Source organism: Schistocerca piceifrons, chromosome 7, assembly GCF_021461385.2.
Source record: "Schistocerca piceifrons isolate TAMUIC-IGC-003096 chromosome 7, iqSchPice1.1, whole genome shotgun sequence".
NCBI lineage: Eukaryota > Metazoa > Arthropoda > Insecta > Orthoptera > Acrididae > Schistocerca > Schistocerca piceifrons.
In genome coordinates, this window is record NC_060144.1 from 427,381,738 (window position 1) to 427,403,801 (window position 22,064).

A 22,064-nucleotide genomic window follows, 5' to 3' on the forward strand; every position below is an offset into this window, starting at 1 on the left:
AATCAACAGGATCAATCGAATTGGGAAAATTGTCCGATGTATAATGTATGATGGGGAAATTCAAACTACCCAAGTGCATTTTCCGCACCCAATAGACCCATAGCTATATCAGATGAGAGAAGTAGAGTTACAAATAATTCGTGTGCAAAACCGGGGAACGAATTTCATGTAGTTGAGGTCAAAGAGCAGCTGGGGAACTGAAAGGACAGTCGGTCACACTAATATTAGTCATTTTAGGCCTTCCTCGGGTGACTAGTATTGAGAAGGGAGGCACACGTCGTGAGCTAACAAATATATTGGTTTACAATAAAGAGAGCGATATTCGTGAGGATCTTATGTTATAACCGAGACAAGAAACAAACGAGAGTGGATACATTTTACAAGCAATTATAGAGGCAAAAATCAGTGACGTACCGATGAAGGTGCTCATAGACACAGGAGCGACAGTTAGCGTAATGTCAACGAGTTGTCTAAACATGGTTAGTAAGCAAAGAAAGATACTCACCTTACCGGTAACGGGCTGCACGTTGTCAGGAGCGTTTATCGCAAAAGCGCATTATTAAACAGATACGGGTGACGGTAGAACTACAAGGGGTAGTCGTTGAATGCGCCTTCTTAGTAGTATCTCGGATTTCAATGCCGTGTAGTTGTGGGATGGATTTTTTGTGTGACTACGGTGCAGCGATAGATTTAAAGATGAACATACGTACTTTCATTGAAGGTAACTTTATTAAAGAGGAAACTTATTTTGGGAAAATGTTGCCGAAATGTAACTGTTGACTGCCTAAACGCTTTACATTTGGGAAGTATTTCTTGTGTGGAACGAAACGATGCTGAGATAAATGTGTCTGGAATCATGGAAGAGGTAAGTGAATCGGAAAGTCTGTCTATCGAATAACAAGACGAGTTGGGAAAGCGATATATGCACGTGTTTAATAAGAAACCAGGTGTTATTAAAGATTTTGAATATTGTATTCAAACGAAGCCACACTCTACGCTTTGTAAACCCACTTATTCGGTTCCCTGGTCAAAAAGAGAAGCTGTTGCCAGAGAAATAAAAAAGAAGGTAGATTGGGGAATAATTGAAACTTCCACTTCTGAATATTCGAATCCATTGTTAGCAATAACTAAACAGAACGGCGATATTCGGCTAGTTCTTGACGCTCGCGACTTTAATAAAATTATAAAACTCGTAAGAACCTGCCCTGAAAACTTGGAAGAACTGTTGCAAAAATTTCACATGGTCAAATTTTTAACCTCCCTAGACTCCGACGTACCTGCTGACAAACGAAAAACTCAAAAGAATCGAGAAAATATACGGCATTTATTTCCCTGGGACGGAGTTACCACTTCACGGTAATACCGTTTGGTCCCAATATTAGCGGAGGTGTATTGATAACCGCTTTGGACCCGATTTGTTACAGCGTGTGACTGTATATGTGGACGATCTACTGATCGCCACTGAGACCTGGAGCGAGCATGTCGAGCTAACTGATCGAATGTTGAGTAAATTTCTTGAGTATGGGGTCACGATCAGTTTAAGAAAATCGAAATTTGGTAGAAATCAAATAAAATTCTTAGGACATATCGTGAAGCCAGAAGGATTTATACCGAACCCTAAAAAGTTGGATGCCATTCAAAATTGTCCGTATCCACAAAATGAATCACTATTAAAGTCATTTTTGGACCTCACCTCTTTCCTTAGAAATTTTTGTCACAAAAACTGTTAAATAAAGATTGTCTGTTAAAATTATTACGAAAAAACATTCCGTGGCAATGGACGGAAGCATGTAGTAAAGCTTTCGATGATATTCGAAATGCCTTGATAAATGCTCCGTTATTACATTATCCCCAAATGGACAAAGACTTATATGTAGCGACGGATGCCTGAAACAGGCTTAGGTGGTACACTGTTCCAAATGGAAGATGAGAATGATGTGCAAACGATAAAAATCATCGCATTTGCTGGCAGAACCTTACCCGGTTGCAAGAGATCGTACAGCACGAATGAGCTGAAAGTGTCTGCAATTATTTCGGCTCTTACAAAAGTTTCGATATTTCGTGTCTGGGAAACGAATTATAGTTTATTGCGACCGCAAAACGGTGACGTTTCTTATGACCAGTAGGATGCTGCATGGTCGAATAACACATCGGGCATTGTTGCTGCAGGAGTATAATACAACCGTTAGGCATGTCAGGGGAAGGGATGTCGTCGCAGACGCCTTGCAAAGGCTACCGACAGAAAAGTTAGATGAGAGGGAAGGAGAAAGAGTAACGGACTTCGAAGCAATGATGTTCGAAACACTTCCCTATAGAAAAGAATTTAAGGAAATGTGTTCATGAATAGGACAGATGAAAAATTGGATGCTAAATGGAGAAAATTAGAAACAAATTACAAGAAGGAAATCAGAGTAATGTTAGTGACCATTACCGGTTACAATCAGCTGTACTATTTTATCGAAAGACCGAGGAGGATGAATGGAAGGTATGCATTTCATCCCAATGTGTTGAAACATTGCTGTGGTTCACGCATGCTAGGTGGGGATATTTTGGAGCCCACAAATGCGTGATGAAGTTACAACAGCAATGTTATTATCTGGATTTATTAAGAAGAGCTTAGGAGACACTCAGAACGTGTAAAGGTTGTCAAAAAGCAAAGCTTGTTAATTATTGTAATAAGGATGTATTGTATCCGAGTATAACATAAAACCACTGAGTATAGTCTCGTGTGATACGTATGGATCAATTCCCTGCAGCCAAAGGTAATTAGAGACGTATGACCTATTTTCAAAGTATGTGAAACTTTACGCTTTGCGAACGACCGACCTCGCGCCCATGTTGAGAAAGATTACCGATGACTATTTGCCTAATGTAAGAAAACTGGGAATGTTTATCACAAACAACGCCCCATATTTTCGGAGTAAAGCGTGGAAAGAAACAATGAATGTACATGGAACTCCTCATGCATTCATTGCACGCTTTAATCCGGCAGGAAACCCGATCGCAAGAGTGTTTCGAAAAGTAAGTAGAATTGTAAGAACTTATGTACCGAATGAACGCCATAGGTGGATCAAATTAATTGAAGACTTTTAAAAGATGTACAACGACTTGCCACGTATGTCAACTGGGTATTCGCCCAATGAGGTTTATTTAATAAGCGAGATAGTAATAATTGGCTTAGTAATTTACCATGTATTCAAAATGAACCAAATGATCGTGATGCAATTGTAAAGAAGGTATACCTTAACGTGCAACGTGAAGCAAGTATTCGTGAACATCAGTTTGATAAAAAGGTAGGCTTAGTAGTCCCTTAATAGGTTGGTGATAGTATTCTATTGAAGAACCATCCCAAGTTTTCAAAGCTAAGAAAAATAAATCAAAAGTGAAACAATCTTTATAGGGGACCATTTAAAATCATTAATATCCCACATGAAGGAAGCCACTTATTAGAGGATGAAGAAAACAAGAGGATGAAGGGGGTGTATGCCCACAATGAGTTAAAATGATACTTTAACTGAAGATTTAGTCGTTAATTTCGCAAAGGAGAAGGTATAATGCAGAAAATGTTACAACAATGTTTGTGAATTTTTTAAATTATTTTATACGTAGAATTAGTGGGCAGTGAATTAGTTTTAAGTAGTTCTTGTAAAAGAGTTACTGATGTTACGACTTTATACGATAGAATATCATTACGTTACTATAAGTTAACTTTGGGAGATTCCTAATAAAAATAAGAGAATTGTATCAAGGGTTAAGCCCAAAGACAGTGATAAGGAACAGCAGATTTGTTGGATCATGTTAATTCATCAAGAATTGTTATGAGCAGCAAGTTCTCAACAATAATTAATTTGTATTCATTTATCTTTGTTTAGTTAAGTAGAAACCGTTATGTTGATGTTCTCACGTTAAATGTTGATGTTTTCATGTTGGCAACCAGACGAGAGGGCATGACCGGATCGTACTCGCTGCCATATACGGCCCGATGCTGTTGCAGATTCGCCCTGATGGATCGATAAGAAGACAATGGTATCGAACCGGACAATGTTCGCTGCTTTGCATGGTCTGGTGCGGATGCAGCGGCAGTGTGGCAATGCGCCGAAGATGTAAGTGTGATATTAAAATGACGTGATGAAACATTTAAGGAACATGAAGTCGAGCCTCATTATTAATGTGAAAAGGACAATATAATGATTTTGATTTTTTGCTCGTGTATGTGCATGGACGCTAATAAGACAGTAAAAAACAGACCTCACCTGGTTAGGGACGGTGACACGGGATGTCACGTACACACTTCATCCTCCTGGGGGCGTATATAACACCCCAAATATAGAGAACGTAATAAGATCCCTTTTGACAGCAAAAGATATAAAAATAAGTTATCCGGACCTTGACGGTAGCTACTGGCAACAAAATATTAACAATATTGAAAGTATGACCAACAGAAATACTAGGGAACTAACAACATCTTTCCACGGAAAGAACTAAATGAAATACTATCGGATGATCAATTAACCTACGAAGCATGAAACTCTAAATACATAATTCAAAATATATGCTGTACGAAGGTTAAAACCCAGACGAGTTAAAGTCATTAGAGGTAACAGTTATCAAAGAGAAGAGTTGTAGCCGCATCGAGCTGCACTTTCGCTGCGACTAAGATGAAAAACTTCAATAGACATGTTAATTCGCTCTCTTGTAGACGTCACGACAGAAGCACGCTAATTGACCTACATGAGATGGTTTCAGATCGATTTGGAATTTTAAAGTTTTGCAAGTATCGTCTTGACGTATTAGTCACAGTTCTGAAGAAAGGTGATAGAACATTTACCGTTTAGCCAGACAACGGAACATATATTACACACGAGGGAAAATTAAGTCGTGTGATACTTAATCAGTTGTGGGACTTAGTCGTCGTGATCTGTAACTGTCACGGACATTGAAGGACACAACAATGTACTAGACGCCGACATATACTCTACAAACATACTTGAGTAGGAAACATATACACGCAGTCATGAAGAATTCACAGGACGCCGTGTTGTCGGAAGCTGTAGCCAATGTCAGAATTGCTGATGTAAAGCGTAGCTCCGATTCCCTGAATGAGAGGTCGGTGTGCTTTCCAGTGCAGTGGTTAGATAATTCAGGAGTTCAATAAACCCGGTTATAAATTTAATACTTCGTGTCCTCTACATTATTTGATAGAACTTTATTGTGTAACTGTGAATAACTTCACTACTAGCCTTTAAAATTGCTGCACCAAGAAGAAATGCAGATCATAAACGGGTATTCATTGGACAAATATACACGTATTATACCAGAACTGACATGTGATTACATTTTCACGCAATTTGAGTGCATAGATCCTGAGAAATCAGTACCCAGAACAACCACCTCTGGCCGTAATAACGGCCTTGATACGCCTGGGCATTGAGTCAAACAGAGCTTGGATGGCGTGTACATGTACAGCTAGCTACCCATGCAGCTTCAACACGATACCACAGTTCGTCAAGAGTAGTGACTGGCGTATTGTGACGAGCCAGTTGCTCGGCCACCATTGACAAGACGTTTTCAATTGTTGAGAGATCTGGAGAATGTACTGGCCAGGGCAGCAGTCGAACATTTTCTGTATCCAGAAAGGCCCGTACATGACATGCAGCATGCGGTCGTACATTATCCTGCTAAAATGTAGGGTTTCGCAGGAATCGAATGAAGGGTAGAGCCATTGGTCGTAACACATCTGACATGTAACGTCCACTGTTCAAAGTTTCATCAATGCGAACAAGAGGTGACCGAGATGTGTAACCAATGGCACCCATACCATCACGCCGGGTGATACTCTTGTATGGAGATGACGAATACAAGCTTCCAATGTGCGTTCACCGCGATGTGGCCAAAAACGGATGCGACCATCATGGTGCTGCAAACAAAACCTGGATTCATCCGAAAAAATTACGTTTTGCCATTCGTGGACGCAGATTCGTCGTTGAGTACACCATCGCAGGCGCTCCTGTCTGTGATGCAGCGTCAAGGATAACCACTGTCATGGTCTCCGAGCTGATAGTCCATGCTGCTGCAAACGTCGTCGAACTGTTCGACCAACGGAAGCAGCAATGTCGCGATACGATAAATCGCTTGAGTGGTGAAACTTATAACTCGAGATATCATATTATTTACAATTGAACATTATTTCGCAAACCGGGCATAAAAAATTCTGTTATCAGATTTCTCGTAAGCTTATAGGCCCGTCGTGAACACGCAAAGAATATAAGTTTTTTTGTTTCAGATCAAGGGAGTTGTTGCAGCACCGAATGGTGCAGTCGCTGAATGTAGCACCAAAGAAGACTATCCTTCGAACACCATTGCTTTAATTATAAGCGAGGGCCGCCTATACATTTCGGCGTGCTGCTCCATCGATACGCGGGTATCTGTTAAAGTGAGGTAGTATCTGAAACCAACCAAACAAAGCGAGGAGTTTGCTTTAACAGTTACAGATCGGAGTTGTAGCGATCGACGGACGCCGACCAGTGTCAACCAGACTTGAACATTCATTTCCATCGAGCCGACATACATACACTCGCCACAGTTGCAGCAAAGGAGTCTGCATCATTCATAGTTGCGTGACATGCTGAACACTGTGGTGGTTCTGTTATTTGGTGCGCTTAGCTGGGCACTCACATTTAACTGCTGCGTGTTTCAGACTGTTGTTTTTAATTGCTTAATAACAACACAGTTCTGGATTTTGTGAAACGTCCGTCAAACAGGGGCCTTATACACAGAATCTCGAGACATGTGTAACAGATAATTGGCTAACTGTCTATTCGTGGCCTTGAATGTCCATTTCACAGCGTTTTAAGGAAAACTCTTCTCTGCTTAAAGGTTTAAACTACATAGACTTCATCATTTCCTGGGAGCAATTAGGCTTGTGTAGCACTAATTCGTGTAATATTACTCAAATTAGTAGATGTCTTACATTGCCAGTTACAACGGTACTGGACACTGCACACTGTAGATTGAATAGTTTGGCTGGATCCCGCACGTGCTGTGGCACGCATATATACTCAACACCCAGAGATTTGGCTGGTCTCAATGTTTGGCTACATTTTTCGTCATAGGGTGCCACCTCACACCTGTCGTAAACTCAATTTTCAAGCTGAAATAAAATATAAAAAACAATGCAGGCAGGTATTGTGGTGAAATTTATAAATATTGGTCACTTAAGTTGATTTATATTTTGAACAAGTAGTTTATTTCTACTTTTCCACGAATAGTCTTCAATATATTGACTATTCACATAAATGCAGTCTGAAGGGCTTTTACGTAAGGGCGCCCATTAATAGCTGATTCAACAACACTTCACTATAAAAATCATATTTCGCCATCACCGCATCGACAGTCTGTTTACAGTTCACAAAACACACTGTTGGCTGCTGTCCTAAACCACTACAGGGAGGACCATTGATAGTGACCGGGCCAAATATCTCACGAGATAAGCATAAAACGAAAAAACTACAAAGAACTAAACTCGTCTAGCTTGAAGGTGGAAACCAGATGGCGCTATGCTTGGCCTTCGAGATGGCACTGTCATAGGTCAAACGGACATCAACTGCGTTTTTTTTTTAAATAGGAACCCACACTTTTATTACATACTCGTGTAGTATATAAAGAAATATGAATGTTTTAGTTGGACTACTTTTTTCGCTTTGTGATAGATGGCGCTGTAATAGTCACAAATGTATAAGTACGTGGTATCACGTAACATTCCACCAGTGCGGGGGTATTTGCTTCGTGATATATTACCCGTGTTAAAATGGACCGTTTACCAATTGCGGGAAAGGTCGATATCGTGTTGATGTATGGCTATTGTGATCAAGATGCCCAACGGGCGTTCTCTATGTATGCTGCTAAGTATCCTGGATGACATCATCCAAATGTCCTGACCGTTCGCCGGATAGTTACGTTAATAAAGGAAACAAGGCGTGTTCAGCCACATGTGAAACATCAACCACGACCTGCAACAAATGGTGATACCCAAGTAGGTGTTTTAGCTGCTGTGGATGCTAATCCGCACATCATTAGAAGAAAAATTGTACGAGAATAGGAATCTCAAAATCGTCGGTGTTGAGAATGCTACATCAACATCGGTTGCACCCTTACCATATTTATATGCACCAGGAATTGCATGGCGACGACTTTGAGCATCGTGTACAGTTCTGCCACTGGGCACAAGAGGAATTACGGGACGATGACAGATTTCTTTCATGGGTTCTATATAGCGACGAAGCGTCATTCACCAACAGCGGTAACGTAAACAGGCATAATATGCACTATTGGGCAACGGCAAATCCACAATGGCTGCGACAGGTGGAACATGAACGACCTTGGTGGGTTACTGTATGGTGCGGCATTATAGGAGGAAGGATAATTTTATCATTGCCAATCTAAATGGTGCTATGTATGCTGATTTCCTACGTAATGTTCTACCGATGTTACTACGGGATGTTTCACCGCATGACAGAATGGCATTGTACTTCCAACATGATGGATGTCCGGCACATAGCTCGCGTGCGGTTGAAGCGGTATTAAATAGCATATTTCATGACAGGTGGATTGGTCGTCGAAGCACCATACCATGGCCTTCACGTTCACCGGATCTGACATTCCCGGATTTCTTTCTGTGGGGAAAGTTGAAGGATATTTGCTATCGTGATCCACCGACAACACCTGACAACATGCGTCATCGCATTGTCAGTGCATGTGTGAACATTACGGAAGGCGAACTACTCGCTGTTGAGAGGAATGTCGTTATACCTATTGCCAAATGCAATGAGGTTGACTGACATCATTTTGAGCAAGTACTGCATTAATGTGGTATTTACAGGCAATCACGCTGTAACAGCATGCGTTCTCTGAAATGATAAGTTCATAAAGGTTCATGTATCACATTGGAACAACCGAAATAAAATGTTCAAACATACCTATGTTTTGTATTTCAATTAAAAAATCCTACCTGTTACCAACTGTCCGTCTAAAATTGTGAGCCACATGTTTGTGACTACTACAGCGCCATCTATCAGAAAACGAAAAAAGTGGTCCAACTAAAACGTTCATACTTCCCTACGTACTACACGAATATCTAATAAAACTGCCGGTTCCTATTTGAAAAAACGCAGTTAATATCCGTTTGACCTATGGCAGCGCCTTCTAGCCCGCCAACCATAGCGCCATCTAGTTTCCCCCTTCAAGCTAGATAAATTTCGTTCCTTGTAGTTTTTTCGTTTTACGCTTATTTCGTGAGATATTTGGCTAGGTCACGATCAATTGACCACCCTGTATATTGCGCTCAACATGATTGTTTTCAAACGTGGCTACCAACGCACTATTACCCCCAAATTGGAGGCACGTTCGGTTCTTAGCGTCGCTCAAATCAACTGTCCTCAAAGATGGCCGCCGTATGCACCCTCGAAACGACTGCCAATCTGAAAACAATGTTTGACCAAAACAGTTACGAATATTCTAAAACTAAACACAAAAACACATATGCAAATTTTCCGGGCAATAACAGTCTAAAGTCTAATTTTTTGTATCTGCCACCACATTTTCACAAATAATGTTCTTGTGGCGTGATTTTGCTTTTCCCAGCTTTTTCACACTATACATAAAAAATTAAAATATGTACTTTATTACTCAGCAACTCCTTAAACTTCATAATGCTCCCGCTAGTTTCGTCTCTTTCAATTTATTTATTACCAAAAACACCGTTTCTCTCACTGGAATCCCATGTTCCGACCTCTTACTCAATAATGGTTCATGTTCTGCTAAATCGGCTATGACTGCTCGATGCAGCTCTACTAGCCGCATCCATAGACAATTTCTTTATATTAGTTTACAATTTTTAAGACAACAATATCTTTTGAACTAATATATGTTTTTGTGGCACGTCTAGATAATTTAGCTTTACATTTTTTTCTGTACACGAGTGCCTGTTTCCTCTATTGTTACATATCTACAGTTCAATTTTTACCTTTTCGCTGCATTACCACCACACTAAGATGTTACTTACTGTATATTTCTACATCAGTCTGGATGTGTGACTTCTCTTCCATTGTTGTTTGAAAACACTTCTTTGGTGATAATATTCGGTAAATGTCTGAAGATGGCCTTGTAAGCCGAAAACCGATTAACAATGAAAGTAATATTGTAGAACAAAAGCAAACTTGTGATTCTCATTTATTATAATGTTGTTCTACCAAGAACCGACGGAAGATTCTGTTAACATGATGAATATAGCTCATTTTTTCACTCTATTCGCTATTTTGCTACACTTGAAAATGCACAACATTCAATGTAAACCTCATTCATGCATTATTGTTTACTTACAACTCATTATTTACTGTAGAAAATTTTACAGGTACATTTATTCACTGCCGGCCACACTGTTACGCCGTATCGAACAGCTGAATTTGGTAAAAGCGCATTACAGACGCGTTCATGCCCCGATGTGACGCTCACTTGCAATTGTGTTTACTTAATTTATTAAATGATGACTGCTGTACAACAATTATTCAGCGAGCGTCTTCCACTGTAAAATCGCCCAGTTGGACAACAGGTGCAGTGACAACGACCTATAGCTACATACAAGTACGTTTAGCGCCAACAACGTACGGATGAAATTCTGGTCAGTAAATGAAAAGAAATATGGCAGTAAGCAACCCTAAATCAGTACCTGATAATTCTAGCTTTTTTGAATATATTCTTTGTGCAACTGTTTTGGTACACCAATCGCCATTTCATGTTCATGAAGATGTGCGCACATTGTGCCGTGGGAATGAGACGGTTGTTTTTTCGTTCCCTAGAAACGTGAGAATTTCCGAGGCGGCACACTCACCATGTTAGTCCTTCTTAATGGGACCACGTACGTACGCAGTATTTCCGTCACCCAGTGAATTAACAGCTTCCTTCCTTCTTGTCACAGCTTAGAAGTGCCAGGAGTTGTTGTTGTTGTGGTCTTCAGTACTGAGACTGGTTTGATGCAGATCTCCATGCTACTCTATCCTGTGCAAGCTTCTTCATCTCTGAGTAACTACTGCAACCTACATCCTTCTGAATCTGCTTAGTGTATCCATCTCTTGGTCTCCCTGCACGATTTTTACCCTTCACGCTGCCCTCCAATACTAAATTGGTGATCCCTTGATACCTCAAAACATGTCCTACCAACCGATCCCTTCTACTTGCCACGTTGTGCGACAAACTCCTCTTCTCCCGAATTCTGTTCAATACCTCCTCATTAGTTTTGTGACCAACCCATCTAATCTTGAGCATTCTGCTGTATTTATTTTAATCATACAGTAAAGCTGCATGCCCTCAGGAAAAATTACGGCTCTAGTTTCCCCTTGCTTTCAGCCGTTCGCAATACCAGCACAGCAAGGCCGTTTTGGTTAATGTTACAAAGCCAGATCAGTCAATCATTCAGACTGTTGCCCCTGCAATTACTGAAAAGGCTGCTGCCCTCTTCAGAAACCACACATTTGTCTGGCCGAATCAACAGATACCCCTCCGTTGTGGTTACATCTACGGTACGGCCATCTGTATCGCTGAGGCACGCAAGCCTCCCCACCAACGGCAAGGTCCATGGTTCATGGGGGAGGACGAAAGGAGTTTGGTGACATAAAACTTTCCTTCCTTACAGTCATGCACTATTAAGAAGTATTGAGCTTCTCATTAATGTGGTGATAGAGATGTCAATTTAATTTGATATTCTTTCGTTATAAGGTCCCATACTTTATTTAATTAATCGAATATTATGCCATTTTTAAGATTTTACTTCATTTTTACATGTTTGTGTTTAACATCAGTCCATGAAACAACTGTTTATTCATTTAACACGCTTTTATCCATTATAAATGTGGAGCGCCGTGACTCTGAGAAATAAGCGTTTGCTGAATTAAGTGCCAACAGTCGTCTTTTGTGATGGTTCACATTTGGTTATGCCTTATATAGGCCTAGAATTGCCTAAAGACTCATCTTCAGACAGTACACATTTTTAGTGATTGTTTCTAGCTATGTGGGAGTCGTGTAGAGTTATCGCTTAAAGACTCATCTTTACATAGCACAAATTTTTAGAAGTTGTTTCTAACCATGTAGGGGTCGTGCACAGGTATTAGTATCCATAGGTTTAATCCTGGTACATTCTTTTCCTGGAAAACATATTTTATACTTTCCAGTTATGTCACAACATTAAAAAAGCTTAACCACAAGCGACAACTGTTTATCGTATTGATATTTTCCATTTGTGGATTATCGATATACGTGTGTCAATATTTTGACTCGTTTCTGAAATGAAAGGCAAATATCAAGTGCTCGCTCCCGTTGTTTCAGCAAATGTTGAATGTTGCTCTGACTGAAAGTATGTTTTGCCCACCAGACGATCACTCACTTTCGAGGTCTCTTAATACTCTCATATACTGCTCTAAGATGGTTATATAACAATTTTCGAACACCTTGAAAAAAATAAGATATCTTCAAGAAAAACAAAGTGATATTAAATAAGTCATTGTGCTCGTAATATCAGACCCAATCTCCCATAAGGTTTTTCATTAAGGTAGTTCATTTTATAACTTGTTGTAAATCTCTGCTCCCCCCCATGAACCATGGACCTTGCCGTTGGTGGGGAGGCTTGCGTGCCTCAGCGATACAGATGGCCGTACCGTAGGTGCAACCACAACGGAGGGGTATCTGTTGAGAGGCCAGACAAACATGTGGTTCCTGAAGAGGGGCAGCAGCCTTTTCAGTGGTTGCAGGGGCAACAGTCTGGATGATTGACTGATCTGGCCTTGTATCATTAACCAAAACGGCCTTGCTGTGCTGGTACTGCGAACGGCTGAACGCAAGGGGAAACTACAGCCGCAATTTTTCCCGAGGACATGCAGCTTTACTGTATGATTAAATGATGATGGCGTCCTCTTGGGTAAAATATTCCGGAGGTAAAATAGTCCCCCATTCGGACCTCCGGGAGGGGACTACTCAGGAGGACGTCGTTATCAGGAGAAAGAAAACTGGCGTTCTACGGATCGGAGCGTGGAATGTCAGATCCCTTAATCGGGCAGGTAGGTTAGAAAATTTAAAAGGGGGAAACGGATAGGTTAAAGTTAGATATAGTGGGAATTAGTGAAGTTCGGTGGCAGGAGGAACAAGACTTTTGGTCAAGTGATTACAGGGTTATAAATACAAAATCAAATAGGGGTAATGCATGAGTAGGTTTAATAATGAATAAAAAAATAGGAGTGCGGGTTAGCTACTACAAACAGCATAGTGAACGCATTATTGTGGCCAAGATAGACACGAAGCCCATGCCTACTACAGTAGTACAAGTTTATGTGCCAACTAGCTCTGCCGATGATGAAGAAATTGTTGAAATGTATGACGAGATAGAAGATATTATTCAGGTAGTGAATGGAGACGAAAATTTAATAGTCATGGGTGACTGGAATTCGTCAGTAGGAAAAGGGAGAGAAGGAAACATAATAGGTGAATATGGATGGGGGGTAAGAAATGAAAGAGGAAGCCGCCTTGTAGAATTTTGCACAGAGCATAACTTAATCATAGCTAACACTTGGTTCAAGAATCATAAAAGAAAGTTGTATACCAGGAAGAATCCTGGAGATACTAAAAGGTACCAGATAGATTATATAATGGTAAGACAGAGATTTAGGAACCAGGTTTTAAATTGTAAGACATTTCCAGGGGCAGATATGGATTCTGACCACAATCTTTTGGTTATGAACAGCAGATTGAAACTGAAGAAACTGCAAAAAGGTGGGAATTTAAGGAGATGGGACCTGGATAAACTGAAAGAACGAGAGGATGCAGAGAGTTTCAGGGAGAGCATAAGGGAACAATTGACAGGAATGGGGGAAAGAAATACAGTAGAAGAAGAATGGGTAGCTCTGAGGGATGAACTAGTGAAAGCAGCAGACGATCGAGTAGGTAAAAAGACGAGGGCTAATAGAAATCCTTGGGTAACAGAAGAAATATTGAATTTAATTGATGAAAGGAGAAAATATAAAAATGCAGTAAATGAAGCAGGCAAAAAGGAATACAAACGTCTCAAAAATGAGATCGACAGGAAGTGCAAAATGGCTAAGCAGGGATGGCTAAAGGACAAATGTAAGGATGTAGAGGCTTGTCTCACTAGGGGTAAGATAGCTACTGCCTACAGGAAAATTAAAGAGACCTTTGGAGAGAAGAGAACCACTTGTATGAATATTAAGAGCTCAGATGGCAACCCAGTTCTAAGCAAAGAAGGGAAGGCAGAAAGTTGGAAGGAGTATATAGCGGGCTTATACAAGGGCGATGTACTTGAGGACAATATTATGGAACTGGAAGAGGGTGTAGATGAAGATGAAATTGGAGATACGATACTGCGTGAAGAGTTTGACAGAGCCCCGGGAGTAGACAACATTCCATTAGAACTACTGACGGCCTTGGGAGACCCAGTCCTGACAAAACTCTACCATCAGGTGAGCAAGATGTATGAGACAGGTGAAATACCCTCAGACTTCAAGAAGTATATAATAATTCCAATCCCAAAGAAAGCAGGTGTTGACAGATGTGAAAATTACCGAACTATCAGTTTAATAAGTCACAGCTGCAAAATACTAACGCGAATTCTTCACAGACGAATGGAAAAACTGGTAGAAGCGTACGTCGGGGAAGATCAGTTTGGATTCCGTAGAAATGTTGGAACACGTGAGGCAATACTAACCTTACGACTTATCTTAGAAGAAAGATTAAGAAAAGGCAAACCTACGTTTCTAGCATTTGTAGACATAGAAAAAGCTTTTGACAATGTTGACTGGAATACTCTCTTTCACATTCTAAAGGTGGCAGGGGTAAAATACAGGGAGCGAAAGGCTATTTACAATTTGTACAGAAACCAGAAGGCAGTTATAAGAGTCGAGGGGCATGAAAGGGAAGCAGTGGTTGGGAAAGGAGTGAGACAGGGTTGTAGCCTCTCCCCGATGTTATTCAATCTGTATATTGAGCAAGCAGTAAAGGAAACAAAAGAAAAATTCGGAGTAGGTATTAAAATTCATGGAGAAGAAGTAAAAACTTTGAGGTTCGCCGATGACATTGTAATTCTGTCAGAGACAGCAAACGACTTGGAAGAGCAGTTGAACGGAATGGACAGTGTCTTGAATGGAGGATATAAGATGAACATCAACAAAAGCAAAACGAGGGTAATGGAATGTAGTCAAATGAAATCGGGTGATGCTGCGGGAATTAGATTAGGAAATGAGACACTTAAAGTAGTAAAGGAGTTTTGCTATTTGGGGAGTAAAATAACTGATGATGGTCGAAGTAGAGAGGATATAAAATGTAGACTGGCAATGGCAAGGAAATCGTTTCTGAGGAAGAGAAATTTGTTAACATCGAGTATAGATTTAAGTGTCAGGAAGTCGTTTCTGAATGTATTTGTATGGGGTGTAGCCATGTATGGAAGTGAAACATGGACGATAACTAGTATGGACAAGAAGAGAATAGAAGCTTTCGAAATGTGGTGCTACAGAAGAATGCTGAAGATAAGGTGGGTAGATCACGTAACTAATGAGGAGGTATTGAATAGGATTGGGGCGAAGAGAAGTTTGTGGCACAGCTTGATTAGAAGAAGGGATCGGTTGGTAGGACATGTTTTGTGGCATCAAGGGATCACAAATTTACCATTGGAGGGCAGCGTGGAGGGTAAAAATCGTAGAGGGAGACCAAGAGATGAATACATTAAGCAGATTCAGAAGGATGTAGGTTGCAGTAGGTACTGGGAGATGAAGAAGCTTGCACAGGATAAAGTAGCATGGAGAGCTGCATCAAACCAGTCTCATGACTGAAGACCACAACAACAACAACAAATCTCTGCTATATCATTTTCACGTAATTTCATGGATAGCAACTAATTTTAGTGTTAGTATTCTAGGTAGTTTAAGTCATAAATACCCGAGTTATGCTGTACAGGCCCTTTTCTATATTCATGAACTAGATGAATTCTCATTAGGGACAGCTACCCTCACTGGAATTTCCTTGTGGACGCACCTGCACTGGTCATCCTCATTACGTTTCCTATTCAGTGTTTTGATTCTTTATTACACTCAGTACGTAATGCACATTGATTCGATTCGGTCGGCAACCGTGGAGTGACGAGAGATGCACCAATGCAGTTGGCACCCCCATGTCGCGCCAGGCCTGTGAACACCAACACCTGTCGCTGCTGCGATGGGACGTTGAACGCCCTAGCGTGGGAGAACATCTGATGACGATGCACCTGGACCTCTGAGGAAACTCTCAAATATTTATAATATTTCAAACTAAAAACAAACGTCATGACGATAGTTTTAACAGTGTGTGGTCTGGTAGTCAGTCAGCTCCGAGTCGCCAATCAAGTAACATTTCTACGGTCACACTAATGACATTCGCTTACTTATTGTAAGTGACAGTATGTCATTTTGTACGCATCGCCATCTTCCGCAGTAGATCATGTACATAAATTACAATTCGCTTTTATCATCTTAAGATTGGTGCTGTTTAAGAGTGCGTCTTGCTTTTCTTTACAAAGTGTTTTCATGAGACATCACGTAAACGTAGTATTCATGCTCGAAATACGTTTCTTTGTAGCTACTGGCCGCCCGAAGTGGCCTTGCGGTTCTAGGCGCTACAGTCTGGAGCCGAGGGACCGCTACGGTCGCAGGTTCGAATCCTGCCTCGGGCATGGCTGTGTGTGATGTCCTAAGGTTAGTTAGGTTTAATTAGTTCTAAGTTCTAGGCGACTGATGACCTCAGAAGTTAAGTCGCATAGTGCTCAGAGCCATTTGAATCATTACTGTAGCTACTAAGAGAAATAAAAATATCTGAAACTTTGGTGTTTCCCATTGTTTTGTTCATATGCGAGTCGTGGACAGTGAAAAAAGTGGATCGGAAGAATAGTGATTACTTCAAATGTGGATCAGGAAAAGGATTTAACAAGAAGTACGAGGACTTGCTTAAAACTGAAGCCTCCGAATTTTTATTCTATTCCCAACATCGAAGTATTACATATCATGCACATTACTCGGTGGACTTTTAAGCTTCTCGGACGCAGGTTGTAAACCTCTGCCGGTAGAGGGTTCCGAATTGGAGCTTATAAAACAGTGGTGTATAACACAAGAGTTTCACTCAGGGCACCATCTGAATGACAACGGCAGACCACACAGCACCGTTGTGACATCTGCAGCAATCCGACGCCTTATGTCCACTTTCACTGATCATCTTCCATACAGTGCCGAATTGGCCTCATTCGATTTTCAACTGTTTCCAAAACTTAAAGAACGCCTTTGAGAACTTCAGCTTGATAGTGATGTAGCAATAGAGGCAGAGGTGAGATTGTGGCACCGTCAACAAAGTCAAAAATTCTACAGTGACCGTATCAACAAACTAGTCTATTGTTGGAAGAATTGTGTTTGTCATCAAAGTAACAATGTTGAGAAATAAATATATAAAGAGGTATGAGTTCGTTGTCAGGGTGATTATGTTGAGAAACAAATTTATAGACAAGACGAATAAAGACGATGTATGTTACTCAAGTTTGGTCTACATAAAAATATTTCAGATTTTTCATATGAATTTCGGGACATAATTTTCAGCATGCCCTCGTATTTTTGGAGCCCAGAATACTATAGATGAAATTAAGGTACTTTGGGAATATCATAAGAAGAGAAACCCACAATAAAACTGTAATATTCGGAAGTACAGGAGGTGAAATACACTACTGGCCATTAAAATTGCTACACCATGAAGACGACGTGCTAGAGACGAGAAATTTCACCGACAGAAAGAAGATGCAGTGTTGTGCAAATGATTAGCTTTTCAGAGCATTAACACAAGGTTGGCGCCGGTGGCGACAGCTACAACGTGCTGACATGAGGAAAGTTTCCTACCGATTTCTCATACACAAACAGCAGCTGACCGGCGTTGCCTGGTGAAACGTTGTGATGCCTCGTGTAAGGAGGAGAAATGCGTATCATCACGTTTACGACTTTGATAAAGGTCGGATTGTAGCTTATCGCGATTGCGGTTTATCGTATAGCGAGATTGCTGCTCGCGTTGGTCGAGATCCAGTGACTGTTAGCAGAATATGGAATCGGTGGGTTCAGGAGGGTAATACGGAACACCCTGCTGGATCCCAACGGCGTCGTACCACTAGCAGTCGAGATGACAGGCATCTTATCAGCATGGCTGTAACGGATCGTGCAGCCGCGTCTCGATCCATGAGTCAACAGGTGGGAACGTTTGCAAGAGAACGACCATCTGCACGAACAGTTCGACGACGTTTGCAGCAGCATGGACTGTCAACTCAGAGACCATGGGTGCGGTTACCCTTGACGCTGCAACACAGACAGGAGCGCCTGCGATGGTGTACTCAACGACGAACCTGGGTCCACGAATAGCAAAACGTGAATTTTTCGGATGAATCCAGATTCTGTTTACAGCATCATGATGGTCCCATCTGTGTTTGGCGACACCGCGGTGAACGTACATTGGAAGCGTGTATTCGTCATCGCCGTACAGGAGTATTACCCGGCGTGATGGTATGGGGTGCAGTTGGTTACACGTGTCGGTCACCTCTTGTTCGCAGTGACGGCACGTTGAACAGTGGACGTTACATTTCAGATATGTCACGACCCGTGGCTCTGCCCTTCAATCAATCTCTGCGAAACCCTACATTTCAGCAGGATAATGCACGACCGCATGTTGCAGGTCCGGTACGGGCCTTTCTGGATACAGAAAATGTTCGACTGCTGCCCTGGCCAGCACATTCTCCAGATCTCTCACCAATTGAAAACGCCTTGTCAATGGTGGCCGAGCAACTGGCTCGTCACAACACGCCAGTCACTACTCTTGATGAACTGTGGTACCTTGTTGAAGCTGTATGGGCAGCTGTACCTGTACACGCCATCCAAGCTCTGTTTGACTCAATGCCCAGGCGTATCAAGGCCGTTATTACGGCCAGGGGAGGTTGTCCTGGGTACTGATTTCTCAGGATCTATGCACCCAAAATGCGTGACAATGTAATCACATGTCAGTTCTGGTATAATATATTTGTCCAATGAATACCCGTTTATCATCTGCATTTCTTCTTGGTGTAGTAATTTTAATGGCCAGAAGTGTACGAAGGAGAAAAGCAGGGAGAATATTGATAAAGTACACTCCTGGAAATTGAAATAAGAACACCGTGAATTCATTGTCCCAGGAAGGGGAAACTTTATTGACACAGTCCTGGGGTCAGATACATCACATGATCACACTGACAGAACCACAGGCACATAGACACAGGCAACAGAGCATGCACAATGTCGGCACTAGTACAGTGTATATCCACCTTTCGCAGCAATGCAGGCTGCTATTCTCCCATGGAGACGATCGTAGAGATGCTGGATGTAGTCCTGTGGAACGGCTTGCCATGCCATTTCCACCTGGCGCCTCAGTTGGACCAGCGTTCGTGCTGGACGTGCAGACCGCGTGAGACGACGCTTCATCCAGTCCCAAACATGCTCAATGGGGGACAGATCCGGAGATCTTGCTAGCCAGGGTAGTTGACTTACACCTTCTAGAGCACGTTGGGTGGCACGGGATACATGCGGACGTGCATTGTCCTGTTGGAACAGCAAGTTCCCTTGCCGGTCTAGGAATGGTAGAACGATGGGTTCGATGACGGTTTGGATGTACCGTGCACTATTCAGTGTCCCCTCGACGATCACCAGTGGTGTACGGCCAGTGTAGGAGATCGCTCCCCACACCATGATGCCGGGTGTTGGCCCTGTGTGCCTCGGTCGTATGCAGTCCTGATTGTGGCGCTCACCTGCACGGCGCCAAACACGCATACGACCATCATTGGCACCAAGGCAGAAGCGACTCTCATCGCTGAAGACGACACGTCTCCATTCGTCCCTCCATTCACGCCTGTCGCGACACCACTGGAGGCGGGCTGCACGATGTTGGGGCGTGAGCGGAAGACGGCCTAACGTAGTGCGGGACCGTAGCCCAGCTTCATGGAGACGGTTGCGAATGGTCCTCGCTGATACCCCAGGAGCAACAGTGTCCCTAATTTGCTGGGAAGTGGCGGTGCGGTCCCCTACGGCACTGCGTAGGATCCTACGGTCTTGGCGTGCATCCGTGCGTCGCTGCGGTCCGGTCCCAGGTCGACGGGCACGTGCACCTTCCGCCGACCACTGTCGACAACATCGATGTACTGTGGAGACCTCACGCCCCACGTGTTGAGCAATTCGGCGGTACATCCACCCGGCCTCCCGCATGCCCACTATACGCCCTCGCTCAAAGTCCGTCAACTGCACATACGGTTCACGTCCACGCTGTCGCGGCATGCTACCAGTGTTAAAGACTGCGATGGAGCTCCGTATGCCACGGCAAACTGGCTGACACTGACGGCGGCGGTGCACAAATGCTGCGCAGCTAGCGCCATTCGACGGCCAACACCGCGGTTCCTGGTGTGTCCGCTGTGCCGTGCGTGTGATCATTGCTTGTACAGCCCTCTCGCAGTGTCCGGAGCAAGTATGGTGGGTCTGACACACCGGTGTCAATGTGTTCTTTTTTCCATTTCCAGGAGTGTAGATTAAATAATTCACTGAAATTTCCATGGAGCTTGAGGACTAAAGAAACGTCCAGGATACCCTGGAAGCACGTAAAATATGTCATGTCCGTTGGGCCTAGTGGCCTAGTACTAGAGTGTTTGCCTGGAATTCGAGATGTCGTTCGATCGTATCCTGGTCAGGCCACAATGATTTTCAGTCTACCTTTGATAGAGTCTTCACCTGTGAATAGTGTGAGGAGTCGCTTGGAACGAAACGGCGTTCGGAATTAACGATAAACTGTGGATACTCTCTCCGCAGTTGCATATTCGCGGTTCATTTGTGACACGAAAATTGCGGAAGTTCTGTCGGAATCGAAGACTTGCACCCACCCGTTGAGCTGCACTAACTTATTACGTCATTGTTAGTTATAGACTTGATGAATCATAACAACAACAATACACCCCTATACAGCGCTATTTATAGAGTGAAGAAAGCTTATATTTATAGGTTCGACGTACAATTTCTTACGGTATCTATTTCTCTTTTTCACATGTTCTGAATTACGACCTTAGCCCTTGTCGTTAGCGAAGGATGAAGTCGAACACAACTTCGTTACACTTTCACCATTTATTATTTTTGTGCATTTTGTTTTGTTACATTTGCGTTTTTCTGTAGATCACTTAACTTTTGTTAAAATTTGTCCAAAAGTTTCACTTATTTCGCATTCAGCACTGTGGGTTTATGAGTTCATATGTTATTGACGTAGTTTGTGGGTACTACCTATCTCGCAGATGCCTTTCTTGAGCATGTGTGAGATGGGAGGAGAAACAGGTATGTGTGTGCGTTTTTATTTGGTTTCTTTTGTTTGAAATAATGAGGCAGTCGCTACACTTGAGATTTAACAATATTGGGCACGGTAATAACATTCGTGTCAAGTCGGCAACATAAAAAACATTATTGCGTCGAACTCTCCCCTGACCATATCTCTACTGCATTGCCACGACGTGTGGGAAACAATTTACTGCATGCTCTATAATCTCCGGGATAAATGCAAAGCTACGTTCAGATTACAGACATGTGATACGCCTTCGTACGAATGACTTGCGTCTTTATAACGAAGGCAGCGTTTTAAATGCTGTATTTCCCAATCAGTTCTACGTTTCCTATCTCGTCAGAACTAATTCTCACGACTCTCATCCGAAAACCCTACGCCTCAGTTTACTTAAAAGGTGAATATTTGCCAACGTAACATCAACATAGAACTAGGATTTCAGATGATTCTACATTTAAATTATCTCCATATCGTGTCCATAATCAATCTGTATTTATTAAAACTCTTCATAAAGTCGTAAATTTTACTGTATGATGCTACAGCAATATGATCATTGATTCTTCTATTGCTACAGATTACAACCATCGTTCCAATACGTAGTACGTTTGCCGAAAGCTAAG